This window comes from Callospermophilus lateralis, chromosome 17 (genome assembly GCF_048772815.1).
Source record: "Callospermophilus lateralis isolate mCalLat2 chromosome 17, mCalLat2.hap1, whole genome shotgun sequence".
NCBI classification, from domain to species: domain Eukaryota; kingdom Metazoa; phylum Chordata; class Mammalia; order Rodentia; family Sciuridae; genus Callospermophilus; species Callospermophilus lateralis.
Genome location: NC_135321.1, coordinates 35981858 through 36005321, shown reverse-complemented (window position 1 = coordinate 36005321; position 23464 = coordinate 35981858). Strand labels below are relative to the sequence as shown.

The window sequence follows — 23464 nt, the reverse complement described above, 5'->3', positions numbered from 1 at the left end:
ATCTGCTGTCTGCATATCCTAAAACAATTATTTTTGAAAATGTCATTTGAAACTGTTTTCTCCTAGTCTCTATTTTGTATTCATATTACTTCACTTGGGCAAAAGTTCTTAATCTTGAAGGAAATCCAATTTATCAGTTTTCCCTTTTACAGATTATGTTCTGGGTATGAAAAACACTTTGCTGTGTCCTGGATTCCAAAGATTTTTCTCCTTATTTTGTTGTTTTTTAAAACATTATAAATTTATGGTTTACATTTAGGTCATGATTCTTTATCAGTTTATTTTTATATCAAAGGGTCAGATTTACAGATAATAGTTGCTGTATTTCTGCCAAGCACCACAGGAAAAAAACTACTGCCTCCCCCAACCCAGCCCACTACCACCTGCAAAGGCTGAATGGGAAGCCTAGACTTCCATCCTTGCAAAGGTGGCATGATGTGGCCGAGAGAGCAAGTGCTAGGGTCTGAGACTCAGTTAAAACCTGTCACTTTCTACCTGCATGATATGGGTAAATTGCTCCATTTCTCAGATGCTCAGTTTCTTCATTTATAAGAAGATGGGTTTTTAAAATTTTTATTTATTTTGGAGAGATAGAACAGCAGAATGCATTTTGATTCATTGTACACAATTGCAACACAACTTTTCATTTGTCTGATTGTACATGATGTAGTGACAGACCATATGTGTAGCCATACATGTACCTAGGGTAATAATGTTCATCTCACTCCACCATTTCTTACCCCATTGCCCAAAGTTCCTCCATTTTTCCCATCCCTCCCCCAGCCATTATGGATCCGCATCTGTTTATCAGAGAAAGCATTCAGCCTTTGGTTTGGGGGGATTGGCGTACTTCACTTAGCAAGATATTCTTCAATTCCATCCATTTACCTGCAAGTGCTATGATTTTATTCTCTTTTAATGCTGAGCAATATTCCATTGCATACATATATCACGGTTTCTTTATCCATTCATCTGTTGAAGGGCATTTAGTTTGCTTCCACAGTTTAGCTATTGTGAATTGAGCTGCTATGAACATTGATGTGGCTATGTTACTATGGTATGCTGATTTTAAGTCCTTTAGGTATAGACCAAGGAGTGGGATAGATGGGTCAAATGGTGGTTCCATTCCAGGTTTTCTGAAGCATCTCTATACTGCTTTCCAGAGTGGTTGTACCAATTTACAGTCCCACCAGCAATGTATGAGAGTAGCTTTTCCCCCAGATCCTCGCCAATAATTTTTCTTGCTTGTTTTCTTGATAACTGCCATTCTGACTGAGATGAATGGCATGAGATGAAATTCTAGAGTAGTTTTAATTTGCATTTCTCTAATTACTAGAGATGTTGAACATTTTTTTATATATTTGTTAATAGAATGTATATCTTCTGAGAAGAGTCAGTTCGGCTCCTTAGCCCATTTATTGCCTGGGTTGTTTGTTTTTTTGGTGTTAAGTTTTTTGAGTTCTTTATATATCCTGGAGATTGCCACACTCACGTCAGATAGAGCACCAAAAATTTGCTCTCAAAATGTAGGCTTTCTGTTCACCTCATTGATTGTTTCTTTTGCTGAGAAGAAGCTTCTTAGTTTGAATCCGTCTCATTTCTTGATTCTTGATTTTTATTTCTTGGCTTTAGGAGTCTTGATAAGGAAATGGGGATCTAATCCGATGTGAAGATTTGGGCCTACTTTTTCCTCTATTAGGCACAGGGTCTCTGGTCTAATTCCTAGGTCCTTGACCCATTTTGAGTTGAGTTTTGTGCATAGTGAGAGAGATGGGTTTAGTTTCATTTTATCACATGAGGATTTCCAGTTCTCCCAGCACCATTTGAGGAAGAGGCTATTTCTCCAACGTATGTTTTTGGAGCCTTTGTCTAGTATGAGATAACACAGAGACAAACCCACATAAATACAGTTTTCTATTCTGTACCATTGGTCTACATGTCTATTTTGGAGCTAATACCATGCCATTTTTGTTACTATAGCTTTGTAGTAGTTTAAGGTCTGGTATTATGATGCCTCCTGCTTCACTCTTCTTGCTAAGGATTGCTTTGGCTATTCTGGGTATAATAGAAATATATATAATATTCTGGTAAAATAAGAGTATTTTTCCCAATGAATTTTGTGATTGCTCCATTTCTATAAGGAATGATATTAGGATTTTTGTAATAAGATGGCTTTGAGGATTAAGTTAAGTATGTGCAATGACTGGTGAAAAAAGATGTTCCATAAATGATCTAGCTCTTCTCCAAATTTATCCATGGCAGTTGCTGAAAAATTAGCTATAGGCTGTTGTGAGAAAAACAAAGAGAAAAGCCTAAATCTTCTAAGGGTTAATTATCTGGTTTATTGAAAATCTAGGAACCTCATACTCCTAACTTGGCCTATACTTTGTGTAGTAACATAACTGCTGGGTACAACTTAAAGAAGGCAGATTCATTCAGTTAAAATTTCTGAAAGATTGGAACAATTAAGACAAGAAACCCATATGGATGGGAACTGATTTTTTGAGATGGAATTGTTAGTTTATCAGATACCATTAAATTTTGGAAAGATATTAAATGCCCATAAAATTAAATTCTGGTATAAAATGTATAAAGAAATTCTACCTGTTTTGTCTAAAGTTAAAAAAAAATGTAGTTAGTTTTCATAAATTTACTTCTTGGAACCATTTATGTTAAATCTTCTGGTCTCTAAAAAAAAGTCAAGATATATAAATTATTTCTGAGCTCCTTAAATACTACAGGTTGAGGATCCCTCATCTAAAATGTTTGGAAACAGGTGTTTGAAATTTAAAATTATTTGGAATATTTGGAATATTTGCATATACATAATGAGATATTTTAGCACTAGGACCCAAATCTAAACATGAAATTCATTTGTACTTCACCTATACCTTATATACATAGCCCAAGGTTAATTTTATACAATATTTTAAATAAAATTGTGTGCATTAAAGTTTTATGGCATGTAAATTTCACTGTGGTATGTCAGCCCTCAAAGTTCTGTATTTTGGAGCTTTTTGGATTTGGGGCTTTTGAATTAGGGATGTTCAACCTGTATAACATTAATAATTCAGCTGTCACCTTTACTTTTATTCTCTCAACACTTAACCTTTTGTTGTTGTTGTTTTAACCATCTCTTCTTTCCCTTATTAAAAACAAATATAAAATGCCTCCTACTTCCCTTTAAAAAAAAAAAAAAAAACTTCTCCCAGCAACATTTCCAGAACTTTGTCTAGGATTAATCACATATAGCTCGCCACAGATATTTTATTTTTATATAACTGATTTTAAACTATATAAGGCATTTCTCAAATGGTTGTAGACAGAAAATACAGAAGCACAATGTGCAGGACGAGGGCTCAGGTGGAAGGTGGGAAGGGATCATTTCTAATTTGTCTCTTGGGGTGGTGGGAAAGAGAGTTCAGGCTCATGCACATATGCATATCAGGTCATTTTTAGCAGCATCTGATTGGACCATAAGCAGCCTCTCTGGTAAGCATCCACCTTTCCTAACATTAGACCCTCAAAGTATAGAGCTCCTGCATTTCTCAGCCTCCAGAATTACATTTTCCCTTCATCACTTTTATCATTAAGTCAGAAGATTTTTTTTAAAAAGAGAATTTTTTAATATTTATTTTTTAGTTTTTTTCGGTGGACACAACATCTTTGTTTTTATGTGGTGCTGAGGATCGAACCTGCGCCCCGTGCATGCCAGGCAAGCACGCTATCGCTTGAGCTAAATCCCCAGCCCCCAGAACATGTGTTGGACAGAAATCGTTCATATAAAGAAAGTAAATTTTCTGTCTGTATGTTTATTTTGAAGTTAGATCCTGACAATTGTTTTTAATGCTTATCCTGTCAAAACAATCTTTTGTTTTTTTGTTTTTTTTTTTTAACCAGATCAAGCCCAAATTGGTACTAAATATAAAACCTGCAAATTAAGTTTGGGGAAGGCAATACTCTGATGTTGACATTTGATATCTCACTAGAGGCACTGCTTTCTGGGTTATCTACTAATGTGAGTTTCAGCACCTCACGTCAGACTTTGGGGTGGGAGTGTTGAAGGTTAAGTATATATTATATACACACACACACATATATATACACACACACACACACACATATATATACATATATATAATGAAATTTTCCTCCTAGGACTAACATTACACTAAATCTTCACAAACTATCATTAAATCAACCTAAGAATTGATCTAATATAGATTGTGAAAATAATTATATTGTTTGGCAACTTAACTGCTTTTATATGATAAAATCAATGGACTTTGGATATTTGGGGTGTATTTTTTCTGTAATGTTCTTTTCCATTGCTAGCCACACTCAATGAACTGAATTATAACTCTGTTCCTATGTTTTTATCATATTAAATGATTTCTCTTATTCCTTGCATTTTTACTATCCCAGTGTCCCATTTCCCAGAGGAACCGTTCATCTCGACAGCCAGGGAGAGCGCCTGGATGCTCAAGGTAAGGTTTGAATATAAATTATTTTGCATGACTCCTTGTTTGAAGGTTAAACTAAAGCCAGTAGTATTATTGCCTACATAACATTTATTTTCAAGTTTCTGGCATACAAATAGAGCCAATGTTTGAGTAAATATGCTCCACTTAAATATTATTTTTCGAACTATATTCCACTTTGCAACTATACGAAGGGCTAATTAACCACTATTAGCAATTCCTCTTAAACTTTAATTTGCTTGATCATTTTTTTAATTTTGGAGATCTTATTGGTGATAATCAGTGGGGAAGAATATCAAGATACAGTCAAAATGACCTCATGATATTTCTAATTATTAATGAAAAAATGATTTTTACTTGATATTGCTGAACAGCAAGGCAACCGCTTTGTTACCTGAGAGAGATCATCTTGTGTCAGGGATGAAGACCCAGAAAGCACCCCCCCTTTTTTTTTCCAGTTTGGGATTTGTCTTTGGGAGACAATCATTTGACCTTCAGTTATTTCCCACTGATACACTCGGTCTCTGTCTAATAATGCCTTAAAGGTTCATCTCCTGGAGCTCCCCAGAACAAAGAAACAATTAACTGAAATTCCACCAGATGGCAATATTTGGAAAGCCATTCAGAGGGATTTCAAAGCTGGGAGCAATTATTGTTCATACAGAGATTAGCCTCATGAAGTCTGATGTCCTAGATTCCATCAAAGATGCTCTAAACATCTTTCATTTTATTCTTTCTCCCACAACATTATTATTTTTTTAAAGAATAGGGGTGGGGAGTACATGTTGTTCTTTTGCTTCAAATTCTAGAATGCTAGAAACCTTGTTTTTAAATAATTCTCCAAACATCGTTAGTAAGTATTACAGTCTCAAATCAGTGGATGAGATAACATATTTGCTGTAGTGTGTCATCGTGAGAAATGCTATGGGTGATAGTTATTAAATAACTTGAGAAATCTAAAGTTCTTCCCCAAAGAGTAGCTTTTTAAGAAGTTGCCTTGATAGTAAACCAAGAATAACTTTTGGGTACAAAATTCTTATTTGTATTGATTTAGAATGATTTAGGGTTATTTAAATGAGTAAACTCTTCCCCTTTTTGTTGAATAAAAGTAGAAATCCAAAGCCCTGCGTCCTATCCAGCAGCATTCTCCAGGGAGTCAGAGCAGGTTTTAGGGTCTGCTCCTCCCTGTCTTCAATGTTGGCATGTTTGAAGAAAAAGTAATAGGAAAAAAACGTAGTTCATCTACATAGGGTGTCCCTTTATAAGTCCCCTTGTATCTGTGGATACAGGATGAATACTTCTTTGTAAACATACACATAGTAAATATTTCATGCCTTGCAGTCTGTAACAACTATTTAAATCAATGTAGGGTGAGAACACATAGACAACACATAAATGAATGGGCATGGCTGGGTTCAACCATATTTTATTTGTAGAATCAGACAGTGGGCCATTTTTGGCCCATGGACCAGTTTTCAGACCCTGTCAGCTAACAAATTGAGGTAGGTAGAAGATGGTAGAGAACCTAGAAGACATTCCTTTGTTACTTGCTCTCTTTGTTTTTGCACGTTTCTGCAGAGTTGCAGCTTTCTTTAACCCTCTCAGAAATTGTCCAAGTTGAGCACCACTTAGCTGACATATTTGGGAACAGAAGCATTTTGGATTTCAGGTTGTTTTCAGATTTTGTAACATTTGCACACATAATAAAAAGATATTTGGGGGATAGAACTCAAGTCTAAACACATTTTTTGTTGTTGTTGTTTAATATACACCTTAACATAACCTGAAGGTATTTTTATACAGTGTTTGTAGTGCCTGCATTTGGACTGTGTCTCATCATGTGAGTCAGGCTGGGAATCCTTGTAAATGTCACATCAGAACTCAAAAAGTTTCAGTTTTTGAAGCATTTCAGATTTTAGATTTTTAGGTTTAGAGATGTTCAGTCTGTTAGTTGATGCTGTCCCCAACCTGCATGGGCAGCTGAACTTAAGGTCACTTGTGTGAATTTCCAGGGACACTTAATAAAATGCAGACACACTTTACCTTTAAACAAGTTTCAGGATAGCTTCTCTGCTCTCGGCCTCCGGCTCCCCAAAAAGGAGAGCAAGAGAAAGTCATGAGAGGCTGGCGAGAGAGAACAAGCATGTTCGGAAATGGGCTTTTATTGGGGGAATTCTTGTTCTTTAGAAAGTTCTATCCATAAAAGGCCAGAAGGGACAGGTGAGTGTAACTCAACCCCAAGGGTGACACCTACATCTGAAGCCATTCCTTTTATTTTTCAAGCTGGGACAATGCTCAAGTCACCACGAAATGTAGTGATTGGTCAGAGCTTCTTGCTTCAGCACTGGAAGGCGTGGGTCATTCAGAGTGGTTCCCCGCAAGCTGATAGTTTTCTTGAGGGGGTATTCCCTCACCAGTTACATAGTTCCTGAGATTTCTTTGCTGGGCCTAGCTACTTCTCATCTAAATCTGTTTCTGCACTGAGTAGCAAGTTCCTGTGCTTTATATCTTATGACGTATTTGGGTGTTGCCTGACTCCTGGGGTTAAATACTGAAGCAATAGCTAGTTATTAGGCAATTTAATTTTATGTTTTGGTCTTTGTTAAACAATATAACAATACTGAAGAAAAGTTACTGTTGACTATACCAATTAAAAAAATACGTAATAAAGTTAAAGGGAAATTTTGGGGGAAATAATTTAAACATCACCATCCAAAATAATTTTTTTCTTATTTTTGCATATTTGTTTTTTCTATAAATATTCTATTTTTCCACAGTGGAAAATGTTTGTGAACTTTAGATATTACTTGGCATTAGTCACAGCGTCTTTCACTTTTGTGGGTCATCAGAACTATAATTAGAATAGTAAAGTAATACTTTATCTTATCAATGCACCAGAATATATACCTTAATTCTTACTATCTTACAAATTTTTACTACGAATTTCCATATAGGCTTTGCTGTTGTTTTAGTTGGTTTGATTCATGTCACTCACTTTATCTATTTCCTAAGAACACAAACTGCCAGAGTGTGGAGGACATGGCCACTGAGTCATTATGACTTTTAATCAAAGATAATGTATTTTTCCCAGAAGGAAAAATTTACAAGCATATGCAGTTCTAGGTTACAAGTGCCAACACAACTTTTATCACAAAGAGCATTTGATTTATTGAATAATACTTATTAGATTTCTACTATCTGCAATGCACTATGCTGATTGTTTGGAAGTGTGTGTATGAGGGCTTGACAATGTGCTCATTCCACATTTATTGTGTAATTACTATGAATTAGGTATTATCAGGTCTTGGTGGATACAGGATGAATACAGGAGCAAAAAATGGCTTTATTTGACTTTATTGCAGAGCTAAGATGTATATATATATAAAACATAGAAAATGAGATGCATCATGGAAGAAATAGTTAAAATATCATGGAAATTTGGGAGAGAGGAGTTAAAATATTATGGAGAAGGGTAGAAGAGATGCCATTCACCTCAAATCATGAAGGTAAGTTGGTTTTGGATACTGAGGGTTGATGTTATTTGACCTTCACTCCATAAACACTGAGTGCCAACTGTTTGCCAAGTTCTTTGCTAACAGTTGGAGATAGAAAGGTGAATAGGACAGAGCTCTTAGTGCATACTGTCCCCTGATGCAGAGTCTGGAAAATAAGTGTAGATGTGATAAGAAGGCTAGTGAGTCTGGCAGAGGACATATGGGGGTAGCCTGAAATGGGGATTTCCTTTAATGAAGTTCTTTGGTGGCTCTCTTTTGGCATGGTCTTCCTTATCAGGTATTGTCAGAATCTGTGGGAGGGCTGCTTCTGGAAGTGTGCAGGCTGTTGTAGCTGTACTGATGAACATGAAGTTAAAGTTGGGATGGCAGTGAGTCCCCTGGTAAGTTCCTTCCTGAGAGTACACAAAGCTTAGACCCAGGATGAGCAAGACCTTCATGCTGGCCTCACCCACTGAGAACTGAAGCAAATCTCTAAGAATTGCAGAGTCTCGGTGTGTTTTGCTTTTCTAACAGTTGCAGTCTCAAATGACCATCTAATCCAAATCACTCATTTTAAAGATGAAATTCCTTGGGGAGGTGAGTTTGACCTTCCTGGGGTCAAACATTTGGTGACAGAGCCACAGTACAGAACCTTCAGATTGTGATTCTCATAGTTCTATGCTACTGGTTTAATTTTTTTTCTGCCTCATCTGTACCATACAGGTAATAAGAACCAGAAAGAGGATGAGCCTAAGCAATAACTCATATTTTACCCATCTCATACCATAGCCAAAATTTTTAATCAAATTTTTAATTTAAATAGTAATGAATGGATGAGTGATGGGAAGAGAAGGAAACTTGGAACACATTCTTAGATCTGCTATTTACCTCCTTCAAAACTTGGGCAAATGGCTTCACTCCACTTTCCTCGTCTTCAGAATAGAGACATAATACATCTTGAGTTGTGAGAATAGAGGTAATATAAGTGCTGGCTGTATCAGGGACACTCAGAAAATATTTGTTCTTTCCACTTCCCTCCTCAGAGCTACCAGTTCTTCATAGAGTTCCATCTGTTTATTAGTGAGGATATCTGATAAAGATTTGAAATAAACAATGGCATGAGAGTGCATGTATAAAACTCTAGGGCAGAGCTTAATGTTCTCATGTCTGAATTCCATTAATTCTGCTTAGAGAGTCAGATGCTTTTGTTTATGGCTCCTTTCTCCTTCTGTAACTTATGTTCTGTGGATGTGTTGGTAGGAATGAAGTATTCATTCATTCATTTTATCTGTGGTTTAAAGTGACTTGTCAAGCATATATAGATGAATTTCTAAGTAAAGAAAATGGCTAAATATTAACAATCACTGAATGTAACTGATGGATATGAATGTGCGCTATACTGTTATACAATTTTTTTATATCCTGGATGTTCACAACTCCCTAAATCAATTTTTTTAGAATTACATATTAAATATTAATGAAGCTTCTACCATGGTTCCCTTACAGTGCAGGGGGCAGAAGGCACATTGGAGGCTATTCAGGGTCTCAACCTGCATGAAGCAGGGTCCATTGTAGGAAATATTAATGAATCAAGCAGTTCTATTGCCAGATGCTGAGTGCTGTGGAGGAGAAGGGCAGGATGCTGTGGGAGCCCTGTGCAGGGATAGCCAAGGAAGAATTGGTATGGGAAGGTCAGACGAGGCTTCTGAGTTCATGGACATCAGCTCTGAGACTAAAGGGAAGAAGGAGCTAGCCATGTTGTGGACAGAGTGTACTGCAGAGAAGAGGAAATCATGTGGGTAGAAAAAGCAGCAGCTTCAAAGATCTGGAGAGAAAATATGAGAAGCATATGGTATGTTGATACAATGGAAAGAAGTTCGGCAAAGAAATGAAGCAACCAGCAAGTGGTAAAAGATAGGGCTGGATGGACAGGAAGGTCCTTTTAAAGCACCTGTCAGGGATAGTGGGAAGCAGTCACCTGGAGCCCACAGGTTCAGTGACTCCCTAGGAGTTCCATCAGTGGCAGGACTTTGGTAGGGGGATCATTGTGCTGGGGGTCTGACATGAGTGAGGTTTTTGCTGACGTTATTTATTAAGATAGCAAACGTGGTAAGTGTGAGATAAGGATCCTTAAGAAGCTTAGGATTGCAATTTTGGAGTTTAAGGTGCCATTGATAACCAAGAGGTAGGGATTTGGGATCTAAACCCTAAGGGAGAAAGAAATGAAGTATGGTTTTTGGAGTCATCAGCATGTTAGCAGAATGTCATATGTACAGATAAGATTGCCCAAGGAAAGCATAAAATGAGAGTCCAGAGTCCATCCTGAAGATTGCCATCATTTAAATGATAAATTAAGAAAAAAATTCATAGCAGCACTGTTCACAGTAGCCAAAATGTGGAAGCAATCCAGGTGTCTATGGACAGATGAATGGATAAACAAAACATGGCACATACAACACTGGACTATTATTCAGCCTTAAAAAGGAAGGGAATTCTGACATATATTACTCTCAAAGTTCATTAATAGTGTAGCAAGAGTTACATGAAATAAGCCAATTACACACACACAAAAAGATATATTCTATGTGATTCCACTTTTATGAGGTACCTAGAGTTGTCAGATTTATAGAGACAGAAAAATGTTAGTTTCCGTGGTCTTGTGGGAGGGGAAAATGGAGAATAAACATTTAGTGTGTAGAGTTTCATTTTAGAAGAATGAGAGCGTTCAGAATCTGGGCAGTGGTGGTTGCTTTATGTGGATGTACTTAATGCCGCAGAATGTATACTTACAAATGGTTATGATGGTAAAATTTTATGTTATGTGTATTTTATCACAATTTGAGAGAGCGATAATAAGACTGCTAAAGAATAGCTAAAAACAGGAGAAGAACCAGTTGAGTACGTTATCATGGAAACCAAGGGAAAAGGGTCGATACATCCAAATGGTCCACTGAGGGGAAAGTGAGGTAGTGATTTTGCTGAGGATAATTTCGGTGCCATGATCATAGTAGAAGCCAGATACAAAATTGAGTGAGGGAGAAATTGAGATGTGGAAAAGGTATTTAGATAACCCTTTAAGGTGTTTGATAAAGATGGAGGGCAGGAGGGACTTTGTGGGAGAAGAGCTGACTCGAGGCCAAAGAGACTGGAGGTCTTCCAATGCTGCTGGGGAGGAGTCAATAGAAAGGACATGTAAGGATCTGGCAGAAAGTTATAGCAGGTCTCTGAGAAGGCTGTGGCAATAGGCAAGAACACACCCCTGCATTGCCACAAGCAGGAGAAGAGTAAGATGGCTGCCCTTCAGGTAATGTGTAGGTTTGGGAGTGGGAGTTAGGTTCTGTGCTCATGACTTGAATAGCTTCTGTGAAGTCGGAGAGGCCATCTGCTAAGGGAGGAGAAGGTGATAGGGTTAGGGATAAAAGGAAATGGAAAAGTATTGAAATGGCTGGCTGATGAATAATGACAGCACTGACTGACCAGGGAAACAAAGATATGGAAGCATTGAGACCTGCCAGGCTTGGAGGCTTTGAATTTATAGTTGTGCTGTTCTTCCAGACAGCCAATTTTTTTTTTTCTCCCTTCCAGCCAGGCTCAGCAGTTCACATGAAATACACCTACCTGGCAGATGAAAACCACAAAAATTTCTTTTGGGGAAATGTGGAAGTACATTTATTGTTTATAAAAAAGTGGCCTACTTTGGGGGAAAAGATGGCCAGCGTCTCATTGGGGGGTTCTTCTGCCCAGAGGAATCTAAGCAACCCTAAATAGCCACCCTAAATCTTAATATCTCAAATAATTGACAAATAATAAAACACAAACACAGGGTAATATATTTACAAAAGTGAAGCCCCCTGATAGATTTAGTCCACATGGGTTCTTGAACTAGACAAAAACAAAATGGCTCTAGTTTATTTATGGGGGCACATCAAAGGCAGGGGTAAGGTTTCAAGGGCTGTCTTGTAATCAACAGGTTGATTGACATCTTGGCAGCTCACACCCATCTCAGGTGCTGTGTGCGATCTTAGAGCTTGAGGGGAAAGTTCCCTGAATCAGGCATTCAGTCCCTGTGGGGAGTGCCCCAAGTAGTCCCCAGTACCAGACTTATCCCCCCAGGAGGCTACTATGCACAACATAGTCCACACACAGCCCACAGATGGCTGATGACAGCCTAACACGTTATTCATCCTCTTCAAAATGTTCTAAGAGCCACAGGGCTGGGTTAAGAGTTGCTGACTGCTTGGTTTATAATGAAGTTAATACTTGTATAAGGATTATAACTAACTCACCTGAGTTTTCTGGCTATATAAATTACTGAAGAGCAGCCTTAAAAATAATCTGAACAGTTTATTGAGTAGTCTGATGGCATTCTACTACCCCACACACGACCTTCTCACAAACTTGTATCTCTTGTCATGGGTACTTGTGGCCCCAAAGGCAACTATTGTGTTATATAGAGAAATAAAGGTTAACTAAACCTTTGGTAAGTTTAATGCATCATATACCTCTATAGACTTCTGCCTTCCACATAGTATACCAGGATCCATGTAAGTAATTTTTGCTAGAAAGAATGCCACTAAAATTACTGCAGGTGAAATATCAAAATTTTCTTTACAAGTGGGCTATGGTATGTTACTGAAGGTTCACAGACTGGTGCTGGAATGGTTGCATATTTTGAAGCCCCTAATCAATAAATGTTTTCATTTTCCCCACCACACTTCACTTTTTGGCTTTACTTTTCTGGTCTTGAGAATTAACAAGAATAATTCATAAACAAAGATGATAGTCACTAACCTTGTCATTCATTTTCCCCATTGGTACCCTAGACTTTCAAGCAGAGTGGTTGAATAGGGCTTTCTATAATGATAAATATACGTCATATCTGTGCCATCTCATTTGGTAGCCACTAGTCGCAGGTGCCCACTGAGGATACCAAATGTGGCTATGAAATCAAGGAATGGCATTTTACATTTTATTATAATTAAATTCAATGTAAACCACAGGAGGTCAGTGGTTTCTAAATTGAACAGCCACTGTAGAAGCCAGATTATATAGAACTGGAATTTTGAACATAGCTTTTGAATATACAATAGAACCACCCCAGGAAGCTCCCTCCTGTCAGATGTGCTCAGAAGTCTGGCCTGGTCCTATGATCAGCAAGTTGGTAATGGTCGAGGGATTCTGATCAATGCGAGTTTCGAAGAAGGAGTCAGATCTGAAAACCAATTTTAGCCATGGTGCATTCACCTTCGTTTCTTCCTAAACTAACCCCCGAGTCCTGTGCACAAAGGGGAAAATGTGGATGAACAAGCATTATTTGATGCCTACTGCATAGTATGCATTTTGGTAGCAATTTTACATATCTTGTCTCATTAATCCTTCTATGTCCCATATGAAACTTGTTTATGCACCTTACAAATGAGGAAATTGACTTCCAGATAGGTTACTATCTTGTTGTTCAAGACACATAGCTGAGTAAGTTGTAGAATCAGATTAGAACCCAAGCAGGTGTTGGGTTGCTATCTGTACTACTGGTATTCTCAGCTAGATGCTCATACTTAGAACTGCTTAAGAAGTGGAAAACCCCCAGGGTTGGACTGGAGGTAGGGTTCAGGTAGTGGAATGCAAATAATTTGCTTCTCTGTGTGTGTGTTTTAATTTGAGTTCTCTTAGAAGTTGAACTTGTATTCCTCTCTCCTCTCCCTACTGTTTTCCCTCCCTTCTCCACCACTGGAGTTGTGTTGACTGTTATCCCTTCATGGAAATGCAATTGTTAATGCCATAGAAAATATACAATTGGGTTAAAATTGCTTAAAACATAAAGACATATTCTAGCATCTTGGTTGCCATGTAGGAAAAAATCTCAAACCACTTGGTACTTGGATGTGCTTATAATTTATGATAACTATATTTATCTGTAGCCATTTAATGAGACATGTTCCAGAATTCAAATGCTGCGCCTGTGCCTTCTCAATGTCTCTTATATGTGTGATATTTTCTTATTCTTTAGTATTTTCAAATTTTTCACTATGAAAAATGTAGAAATTGTGAAAAGCTTACCATCCTATCCCAAGAAATCATTTGTTGTTGTTTATTGTTTTAATAAATTTTGTTTTGTATATTTAAGCTATACAATCTGATGTTACGGGATACATATAGGTAGTCAAAAATTAGTATAGTAAAGCAAATCAACATACTTATTATCTCAGTTACCATTTTTTGTTTTGTTTGTTCAATGCTCTTACAACAAAATCTAGTCATTTAGCATGATTTCCATATATAGTACAATTTTATTACCTAAAGTCCTTTTTTTTTTTTTTTGGTACCAGGGATTGAACTCAGGGGCTCTTAAACACTGAGCCACATCACCAGTCCTTTTTTCACATTTTATTTAGAGACAGGGTCTTACTGAATTGCTTAGGGCCTCACTAAAGTTGCTGAGGCTGGCTTTGAACTTGTGATCCTCCTGCCTCAGTCTCCCAAGCCTCTAGGATTACAGGCATGCACCACTGCACCCAGCACCTAAAGTCCTCTTGAACATTAGCTCTCTAGAGTTGTTTCCCCTACATATCTGCTACTTGGTATCCTGTTTTTTTTTTTCCTTCTAGTCCTCATTCATATAATTTTATGTAATTGTTACCAGACGGTGTACATTTTAGTACTTTGCTCTTTTATTTCATTTTATCTTGAGCAGTTTTCTATGCTGCTGTCTGTATTTGCAATTGTATTTTTAATGCCTGTAACATATCTATAAGGTTGTATACCATTAGGTATCCAACCTGCCATTGTTACTGTATGGAGTCTATTTCAAAACTAACTTTGGTATGTTTTAAACTTATAGGTTATAACTGATTAAATAATACCCCTGAGGGGAGGTCTGAGACCCATGTGTCTCCACATCCCCCTGTGAATGTTTTTTTTTTAAACATTCATTTTGTATTTGTAGGTGGACACAATACCTTTATTTTTATGTGGTGCTCAGGATCAAACCCAGTGCCTCACACATGCTACGTGAGAGCTCTACCCCTGAGTCACCTCCCCAGCCCAGTTTTTATTATACTAAGGAACCCTTAATTGGGTATTACTTCAGATTTTTTTAAAAAATTCTTCAAGTATAATTTTTATTTTCCAAATACAATGTTCTCAAAAGCAATGGATGATACATTCTAATTTCCTCTCAGACCCTTGGCATCATCTGATACATACTTTCTGTGTTCTGTATAGTCTGTAAAACCAGCATGGCATCAGGTTGCCTGGTTACTTGTTCTGGGAGTGACACAGATTATCAGCTTCCTTTATCTCAAATATCATTCTGCTTAAAATGTGTGCGCTGACGTGTCTGCCTCTGTTCTAAAGTTAGCCGTGCTTCATTCGTCAAGAAAGCAATTCAAATGAATCCAGATTATCAGGCTAATATTCAACTACACTAGGGAGCTTGAGAGGTAAAGGTCAAGATAAGCTTCCTAGTACCTTCCCCAAAGGATTCGCTTCTAGGCCTGCAGTTTTTTAATCTTCCAGCCAAACTCTAAACCCTGCTCTAGATGCTGACTTGTTATTCAGTTTTGGTTTTTCAAGGAGCAAACTCTGTCTACAAACTCTACACTCTGTCTGCTTGTTAGAGTTTCTCCCAGGCACTCTTGTGTTCTCATCATTGTTTTTGCTCTTGGTGAGTGACACGTTTCAGGCCTGTGTGAGTTAATGCCCTTCATTCACCATTACTTTGGTTTATAATCTGAACCGAACTGTTAGCATCCTCTTCCAGTGCTGGTTTTGGAGAAAAGGTTTCCTTGGTTTTTCAAAAAAAAAAAAAAAAAGTTTTGAATGCATAGAATGTTGTGTAATGACATTATTGCCTCTAGCCAGAAGAACCCTATTTCTATAATAGCATCTTAGGATGAAAATATCCAACCACTCCTGCTTAAGGAAATATTTTCCCTACAATATAAAATGAAACAGTAGCACAACTACTCACAGCTACTTTATTTAAAAGGCTGCATCTCAAAAAAAATTTTTTGATATTTTACTGTATACTGAGGTATCAAAACATGAAGCATTTGTTTTTAAATTTTAATTCTGTTTATGTAAAATTATTTTGAATTACATAAGAATGATAGAGGAGAAAATTCTGATTGGAAAAATTGGCAGTTCTGGTTCAAAGAACAGAATCATTTACCTGGTTGGTATTCACTAGATGCTTTTTTTTTCCTTAAAATATTTTTTAAGTTGTCAATGGACCTTTATTTTGTTTGTTTATGTGTGGTGCTTAAAATCGAATCCAGTGCCTCACACATGCTAGGCAAGGGCTCTACCACTGAGCCACAACCCCAGCCCTCACTAGATGCTTTTAACTGACAGCATTTTGGATATTTTAAGGTGGTCATAAAAGGCTTCAGGAGAAGTCAACTTTGAAAAGTCTACCTCTGTAAAATGGAAAGTTAAAAAAAAAGAGAGAAAGGACATTCCAGGCAAAGAATGGAGCATAAACCTTCTCAAGGGATTAGGAAAAGATTGATTTTAATGATGGATGATTAGGAGAGAAAGATGAACAAGGGTCAAACTGTGCAGAGGCCCAAATACCAGAGGAAGTATGAACTTTATATTTGACTTTATATTTTAGGAAATACTGAATATGAGGCAATGTTCTCTAGAAAAAAAAAATCAGTGTATAAATGCCACATTTTTTTTCCATTCATCTATTGAAGGGCATCTAGGTTGGTTCCATAGTCTAGCTATTGTGAATTGTGCTGCTATAAACATTGATATGGCTGTGTCCTTGTAGTATGCTCTTTTTAGGTCTTTTGGGTATAGTCTGAGAAGGGAAATAGCTGGGTCAAATGGCAGTTCTATTCCCAGCTTTCCAAGCAATCTCCATACTGCTTTCAAAATTGGTTGCACCAATTTGCAGTCCCACCAGCAATGTACGAGTGTACCTTTTCCCTACATCCTCGCCAGCACTTGTTGTTCGACTTCATAATGGCTGCCATTCTTAACAGAGTGAGAAGGGCAGCAGAATAAAATAGACACTAGTATTGCTTATATATAAACGTGGCTGTATAACCAATGTGATTCTGCAACCTGTACACTTGGAAAAATGAGAAATTATACCCCATTTGATTCAAATGTATGATATGTCAAGATCATTGTATTGTCATGAGCAACTAATAAAAAAGAAAAAGAAAAAAATCAGTGAGTTTTGGCCATCTAAACAGTTTTGCTACTACCTTCTCTAGTTCTTCAATTAGATTTGATTAGTTTGCACTATATTCATGTGTGGAAATACCTAACTGAGCCACATAAGCATGTATAGTTAAGGCATGTTGGTAATAAAATATTAAAAAAAAATAAAGAGGGAACCAATCTATGGCAGTTATGGAAACCTCAATGGGGATCACAAACTAAAAAACTTCTAGGAGGGGCTGGGGATACAGCTCAGTTGGTAGAGTGTTTTGACTCGAATGCATAAGACTCTGGGTTCAATCCCCAGCAACACACACACACACACACACACACACACACAAAAAAAAAAAAAAAAAAAAAACTAGTAAACTTCTAAAAGATGGAAAAGGGATAGGATTATGTGATAAGTTTTTTTTAAAAAAAAGAACAAATATAGGAAGCAAAAAAAGGGAACAGCTCATCTAGGTGAAATAAGAGAATAGAAAAAAAATTTATAATGGTTTCCCTAAATAGATAATGTTTTGCATTCATTAAACTCTACTGCTCTTTCCCCCATCAAAATAAGTTGGTCAAAATAAGAAAGTATAAAAGTTCTTGCAAATTAAAAATGTAATTATCAAATTAAAAATCATTAGGACTTCCAGAGTATAAAGCAAAAGGTGAAAAATGGAAAATATGAGAAAAGTATTAAGGGCACAGAAGGAATATCTAGAGGGTCCAGCAGTCTTTAAAAGTTATTAAAAGACATAGCAAACAAAAGCAGAAAGATCAGATTAAAAGAGGCCATTAAATATGGAACAGGGTAAATTAAAAAAAAAACAAACAAAAACAAACATCTTCCTGGAATTCAAGAAGAGATCCTAGAGCTTCTGTGGTAGAGACCGTGGAACTTCTTTCATAGTCCTGAGGGAAGTGAATAACTTATAGATGAACTCCAGAAAAAATGTTTTTTTTAAAAAAGAAATAAAGGATAGTATCACTACCTGTTAAACTATGAAACTATTGGAAGAACCCAGTTATATAAAAATATAAGAAATTCCAGCCTATAATGGAGAGTCAATGGCATTATTCCTTGGACTAAATCAAGAAATATAATTTTAAGAATGTCACTTAAAAGTTGAAATGGTATGTGCCAACAGTAATACCAAAGGAATTAGTCCAAATGAGATAATAGGTTCCATGAAGAATGTCTTTTAAAAAAAAAAAAAAAAAAAGCCAAAGCTATTTTAAGTCCCCCCCCCCCGCCAAAAAAAAAAGCAATGCTAGAGGCATCATGATACCTGAATTCAAATTATACTACAGAGCTATAGTCACTAAAACTGCGTGACACTGGCATAAAAACAGACACAGACCACTGGTACAGAACAGAAGACACAGAGATAAACACACAGAGTCATTTGATCATTGACAAAGATACCAGAAACATACATAGGAAAAAGTGATGTTGGGAAAATTGCTTATCCATATGGAGAAGAATGAAATTAGACCCTTATCTCTCATCCTGCACCAAACTCAACTCAACATGGATTAAAAAACCTCAGAATTAGGTCAGAAACCATGCAACTCCTAGAAGAAAACATAGGGTCAATAACATATAGGCACAGGCAATGACTTTCTCAATAGGACCCCTGAAGCTCAGGAAATAATTCCAGTAGTTAATAAATGGGTGGTACCAAATTACAAAGCTTCTGTACCGCAAAGGAAATAATTAAGAATGTGAAAAGAGAGCATGAGTATTTTTTATCATAAGATGATGATGTATGTTTCTTCAGCCCCCCCCCCAAAAATAGTCAAAAGCTCTAGGAAAATGAAAATATGTATGTCGAGATTCAGATTTACTTAAAATGAAGTGTGCTTTTAAATAATTAATGCCATATGGTACAAAGAATCTGTTTGACTTTGATGCTTTTATTATAATATTCTTTTGATTGTGAGACTTAAAATGATAGAATTTTTTCTTCTTTTTGGAAGGTAACACCACTTGATTCTTGAAAGAATAAGAAATTATGTAGTCATAAGTGCTGTTTACTAGATTTCACATTTAGAAGCAATCTATAGACAAAACAAAGACAACTGTAGTCATAGATCAGAATGTAAATGTTAATCCTTTTATAAAGGAAATATATATGCTAAAATAACACAAATTAAAAGTAGGGAAGCCTGGGAGGAAACATATAATGGAGAGTTAGTGGCACTGTTCCTTGGAATAAGTTGAGAAATTTTTAAAGAAAGGTTCTTAAAAATTGTAATGGTTTCAAAGCCAGTCTCAGCAACTCACTGAGGTCCTAAGCAATTTAGCGAGACCCTGTCTCAAAATAAAATAAAAATAAAGGCCTGGTGACATGGCTCAGAGACCCTCTCCTCTGCCCCCCCCCCCGGCCAAAAAACGTTGTAGTGATAACTGCTTTAAGGACTAAAAATATTATCAATAAAAGTGAGAGAAATGGGAAGTAACAAAAGTATGTTAAATTTCTTTCATAATGGAAAATAGATACTATGTTAAAAAGTGAAGGATAGATTATATATGAATTTTTTTTAGAGAAACGATTGTAATCATAAAAGAGCTATATACAGAAATAAAGCCCACTAATTCCATAAAATAAGATTGGGGTAAAGGAGACATTTATTTTTCACATTATACATTCTGCTCCTCAGTTTTTAAATATGTGCACATTACCTTTATAAACTACAAAAAATTTTTATATAGGATGACTTGAAAGAAAGGGAGAGCAGAGACGGGGACTCTTGGAAGCTATTTTGCTTGCCTACATTTTAGGCATATGAGTATGGTGGAAACAAGGTTTGGGAAGGTTGATTTGGAAGTTTGGTGATTGGATACTTGAACAGGAAGAGTTTTCTTTAAAAAAAAAAGAAAGAAAAGAAAGCAAAGCAGAGTAATTTTTCCAGACTTACTGAGGGGGTGATCTAAACTGAAGTTATTGACAAAATCATGCCCAGAGTAATATATCTATTTTTAAGTTACTGATGCCTTACTGTTTCTTAGTAATATTTCTCCAGAAAGGCTGAAAAGTCAAAATGTAGCTAGTAATATTTATAATAATGTCAAACTTTTGTTACAAGGATACGATAGCCCAAATATTTTTATCTAATTACAAGTATTATATATCATAGTATTAATTCATTACACAAACTTATTATACTAAAGAACCATCATAGGCCATAGTCAACAAGTTCAATAAGAACAAAATCATATCATTTTTGGTCAAAATTTTCATACATAAAACAAAGCATTGCTGCTTTAGGCTCACTCTGTCAGGTATCTTTCAGTAGTTTAATTTGTGACACAGGAAAAGTTTATAGGTTGCATTAGAAGCACTCACAGGCCAGGTGCAGTTTTACATGCATGCCTGTAATCCCAGAGACTCAGGAGGCTGAGGCAGGAGGATTGCAAGTTCAATGCCAGCCTTACCAACTTAGCAAGGCCCTAGGAAACTTAGTAAGACCTTGTCCAGAAATAAAATAATAATAATAATAATAATAATAATAATAATAATAATGAAGAAGAAGAAGGGTGCCTGGTGATGTGACTCAGTGGTTAGATCTCCTTGAGTTCAATCTCTGGTAGCCTTCCCTGACCCCCCCCCCCCAAAAAAAAAAATTAGCACAATTCCAGGGCTATGAATATTTGTTTTCAGTTCCACCCTCCTCTGGTACCACAGCTGGAATTTTTGTAAACTTCCTGGTCTTGGTAACTATTTACTAAAGGTTTTAAAATTCCTAATTTGAACCTGTGAAAAACATAGAGATCTTTTCCAACCCATTTGTAAGTTTCAAATTCTGTCCTTTTTCTTGTTTTTTTTTTTTTGTTTTGTTTTTTGTTTTTGTTTTTGTTTTTGTTTTTTTGGTACAGGGAATTGAACCTGAACTCAGGGGCACTCTGTTGAGCTATATCCCCATCCCTTTTTATTTTTTTATTTTGAGACAGGGTCTTTCTGAGTTGCCTAGGACCTTGCTAAGGTCCTAGCTTACTGAGGCTGGCCTCAAACTTGCTATCCTCCTGCCTCAGACTTTCTAGTCACTACAGATTACAGGTGTGTACCATCAAGCCCAGCCCTCTTCCTTTCATTCACATCCAAATCTCTTCCTCCTCTCATGGAATATCCATTGCAAATATTTGCTGAAAGCATTTTGACTATAAATGCCATGTTTTCTAGAGTGAAACAGAACAAAGCATTTTTTTTAAAAAATAAAAATATTTCAATTCTACTGACAACTATATAACTTGCTTTTCTTCAGCAAACAGAAACAAGAACTCTGAGATTCATAAAACTTACTAAGAGTATCTGCAGAACAGAATCCAAAAGTTCACTTAACCTCCATTTCCCATTTTAGAGAGATTATAATCATGCAGAAACTTGGCTCTCACATTTGCCTACTGATTTTCAAGGGGAATCAAACATCTTTTAAGTAAATTCAGCATGTATCTTTATCCCATATGGATGGCAACATCTCTCTGCTATAGGGTAGTGTCTTTTGCCAGCTAAGTCAATACTTAGAAACTGAGAGAACCAACTGATTCTTTTAGTTTGCTGTAACTTTTTCCTTCATGCTGTGAATGACTATAGTGATGAATTTTAAAAGATGGAAATAAATGATCCTTTTGCCTCAAGGAAGAGGAATGGGAAAAATAAAATATGAAAAGCGATGTGGATTAAATATAAATCTTAGGACTGCATAATTAGGAGACACTAGGGAGTTATTCTTAAGTCGTTTTCGTGAAATCCAGCTTCTCACCTTGATTAGTACTAGCAAGCCATATTTCTTAATCGTAATGTGTCCTTCATAGAATATCTGTACAATGCATGACATAAGCATGGATTTGCAGCTGTTTTATAACCGCTGTGAAGTTTTCTGGCTCTGCTCCATGGCACTGTGTCCAAACTTCGGGAACTCTTCTCAAGTACTGTAGATGAGGGAGGAGGCCACTTGCACAATGATTTACTTTACGCAGAGTCGAGTGTTTTGCGTGCAGAATGTGAGGCTGCTGTTATGTCCAAAGTGACCAGCCAAAAAAAAAAAAAACAAAACAAAAAACGTTTTTTTGAATTTGTCATCCAGCCTCAGAACTTTCCCTCTGTGGAACTTTGGATATTCTAATCATCAGTAGGAAATAGCAGCGCTAGAATTCTTTATTTCTGCCACCCAATAATTCCCTATGAATCTTTAAACCATTTTAATTTCGCCTTTGATGGCATAATGTGATTGTAGTCAAAGCAGTTTTAAAGATGAGATGTGGTGGTTGACTGTTCCAGATTCTCTGTCCTCATCCTGAAGGGACAGGGACTCTCAGGAAATAACAACTCATATCCCATTGCATTTATATCATCATCATTTGTTTGACTACATTGCTGTCCTCTTCCTAGCTTTTTAATGAAGCAAGCTGAAGTTCTTTCTAAATGGTACTTAGAGGGTTAGCACTCTCACTGGACACCATCCAATAGGATATTGACATGGACAGTCTATCTCTATAAAAACTTTTGTGAAGGATTCAAAATAAAGGAAGCCTTTGCTTATCCTGATACTTAGAAGGCAGAACTAATATTTTAGATTGGGAGACAACCAAATGAAATCTCACACTTATGGTAGGGGTTAAATTTCTTAGATTGTATAGGGCTATGTTTTAATCAGCTTTTTTCACTGCTGTGACTAAAAGACAGTCCAGAACAATTTTAGAGGAGGAAAAGTTCATTTGGGGACTTATGGTTTCAGAGGTCTCAGTCCATGGACAGCTGGCTCCATTCCTCAGGGCTCCAAGTGAGGCAGAACAACATGGTAGAGTGTGGTAGAGGTAAGTGGCTCACATGATGATCAGCAAGCAAAGACTCTGCTCATCAGATACTAACCATATACCCTAAAGGCATGTCCCCAATGACCCACCTTCTCCAGCCACACCTACCTAACTTCAGTTACCACTCAGTTAATCCTATCAGAGGATTCATTTACTGGTTGTGTTAAGGCCCCCATAACCCAATCAATTCTCCTCTGAACCTTCTTACATTGTCTCATACATGAGCTTTTAGGGGCACCTCACATCCAAACCATACAGGGTAAAAGTACCAAAAGTGAAACTTGGAATTTTTATCCTGAAAGTGATAGGGAACCATTGAAGTATTCTGAAAAAGCAAGGAGAGAAGATAAATCTAGTAGTAAAATGTCAGATTCTTTGAGAAGCAGGAGAGGAAGAAGGAAACTTCTTTTGAGAGACTCCTGAGCTAGGTATGAGGAGGATGTCTGAAGTAGGCTGTGATCTGTGGGACAGGGAGGGGAGGGACATGCATGTTCAGACTCATTGAA

At 36.8% G+C, this 23464-nt stretch overlaps 1 protein-coding gene across 1 annotated transcript in view; it reads left to right on the top strand.

Annotated features, from left to right (window-relative positions):
• Positions 1-23464, top strand: part of Mapre2 (microtubule associated protein RP/EB family member 2) — a 150911-nt gene that overhangs the window by 22737 nt on the left and 104710 nt on the right. Inside the window, exon 2 of the mRNA XM_076836950.2 lies at positions 4426-4487. The gene's annotated coding sequence lies outside the window, so the exon portion shown is untranslated. The remainder of the gene's footprint in view (positions 1-4425; positions 4488-23464) is intronic.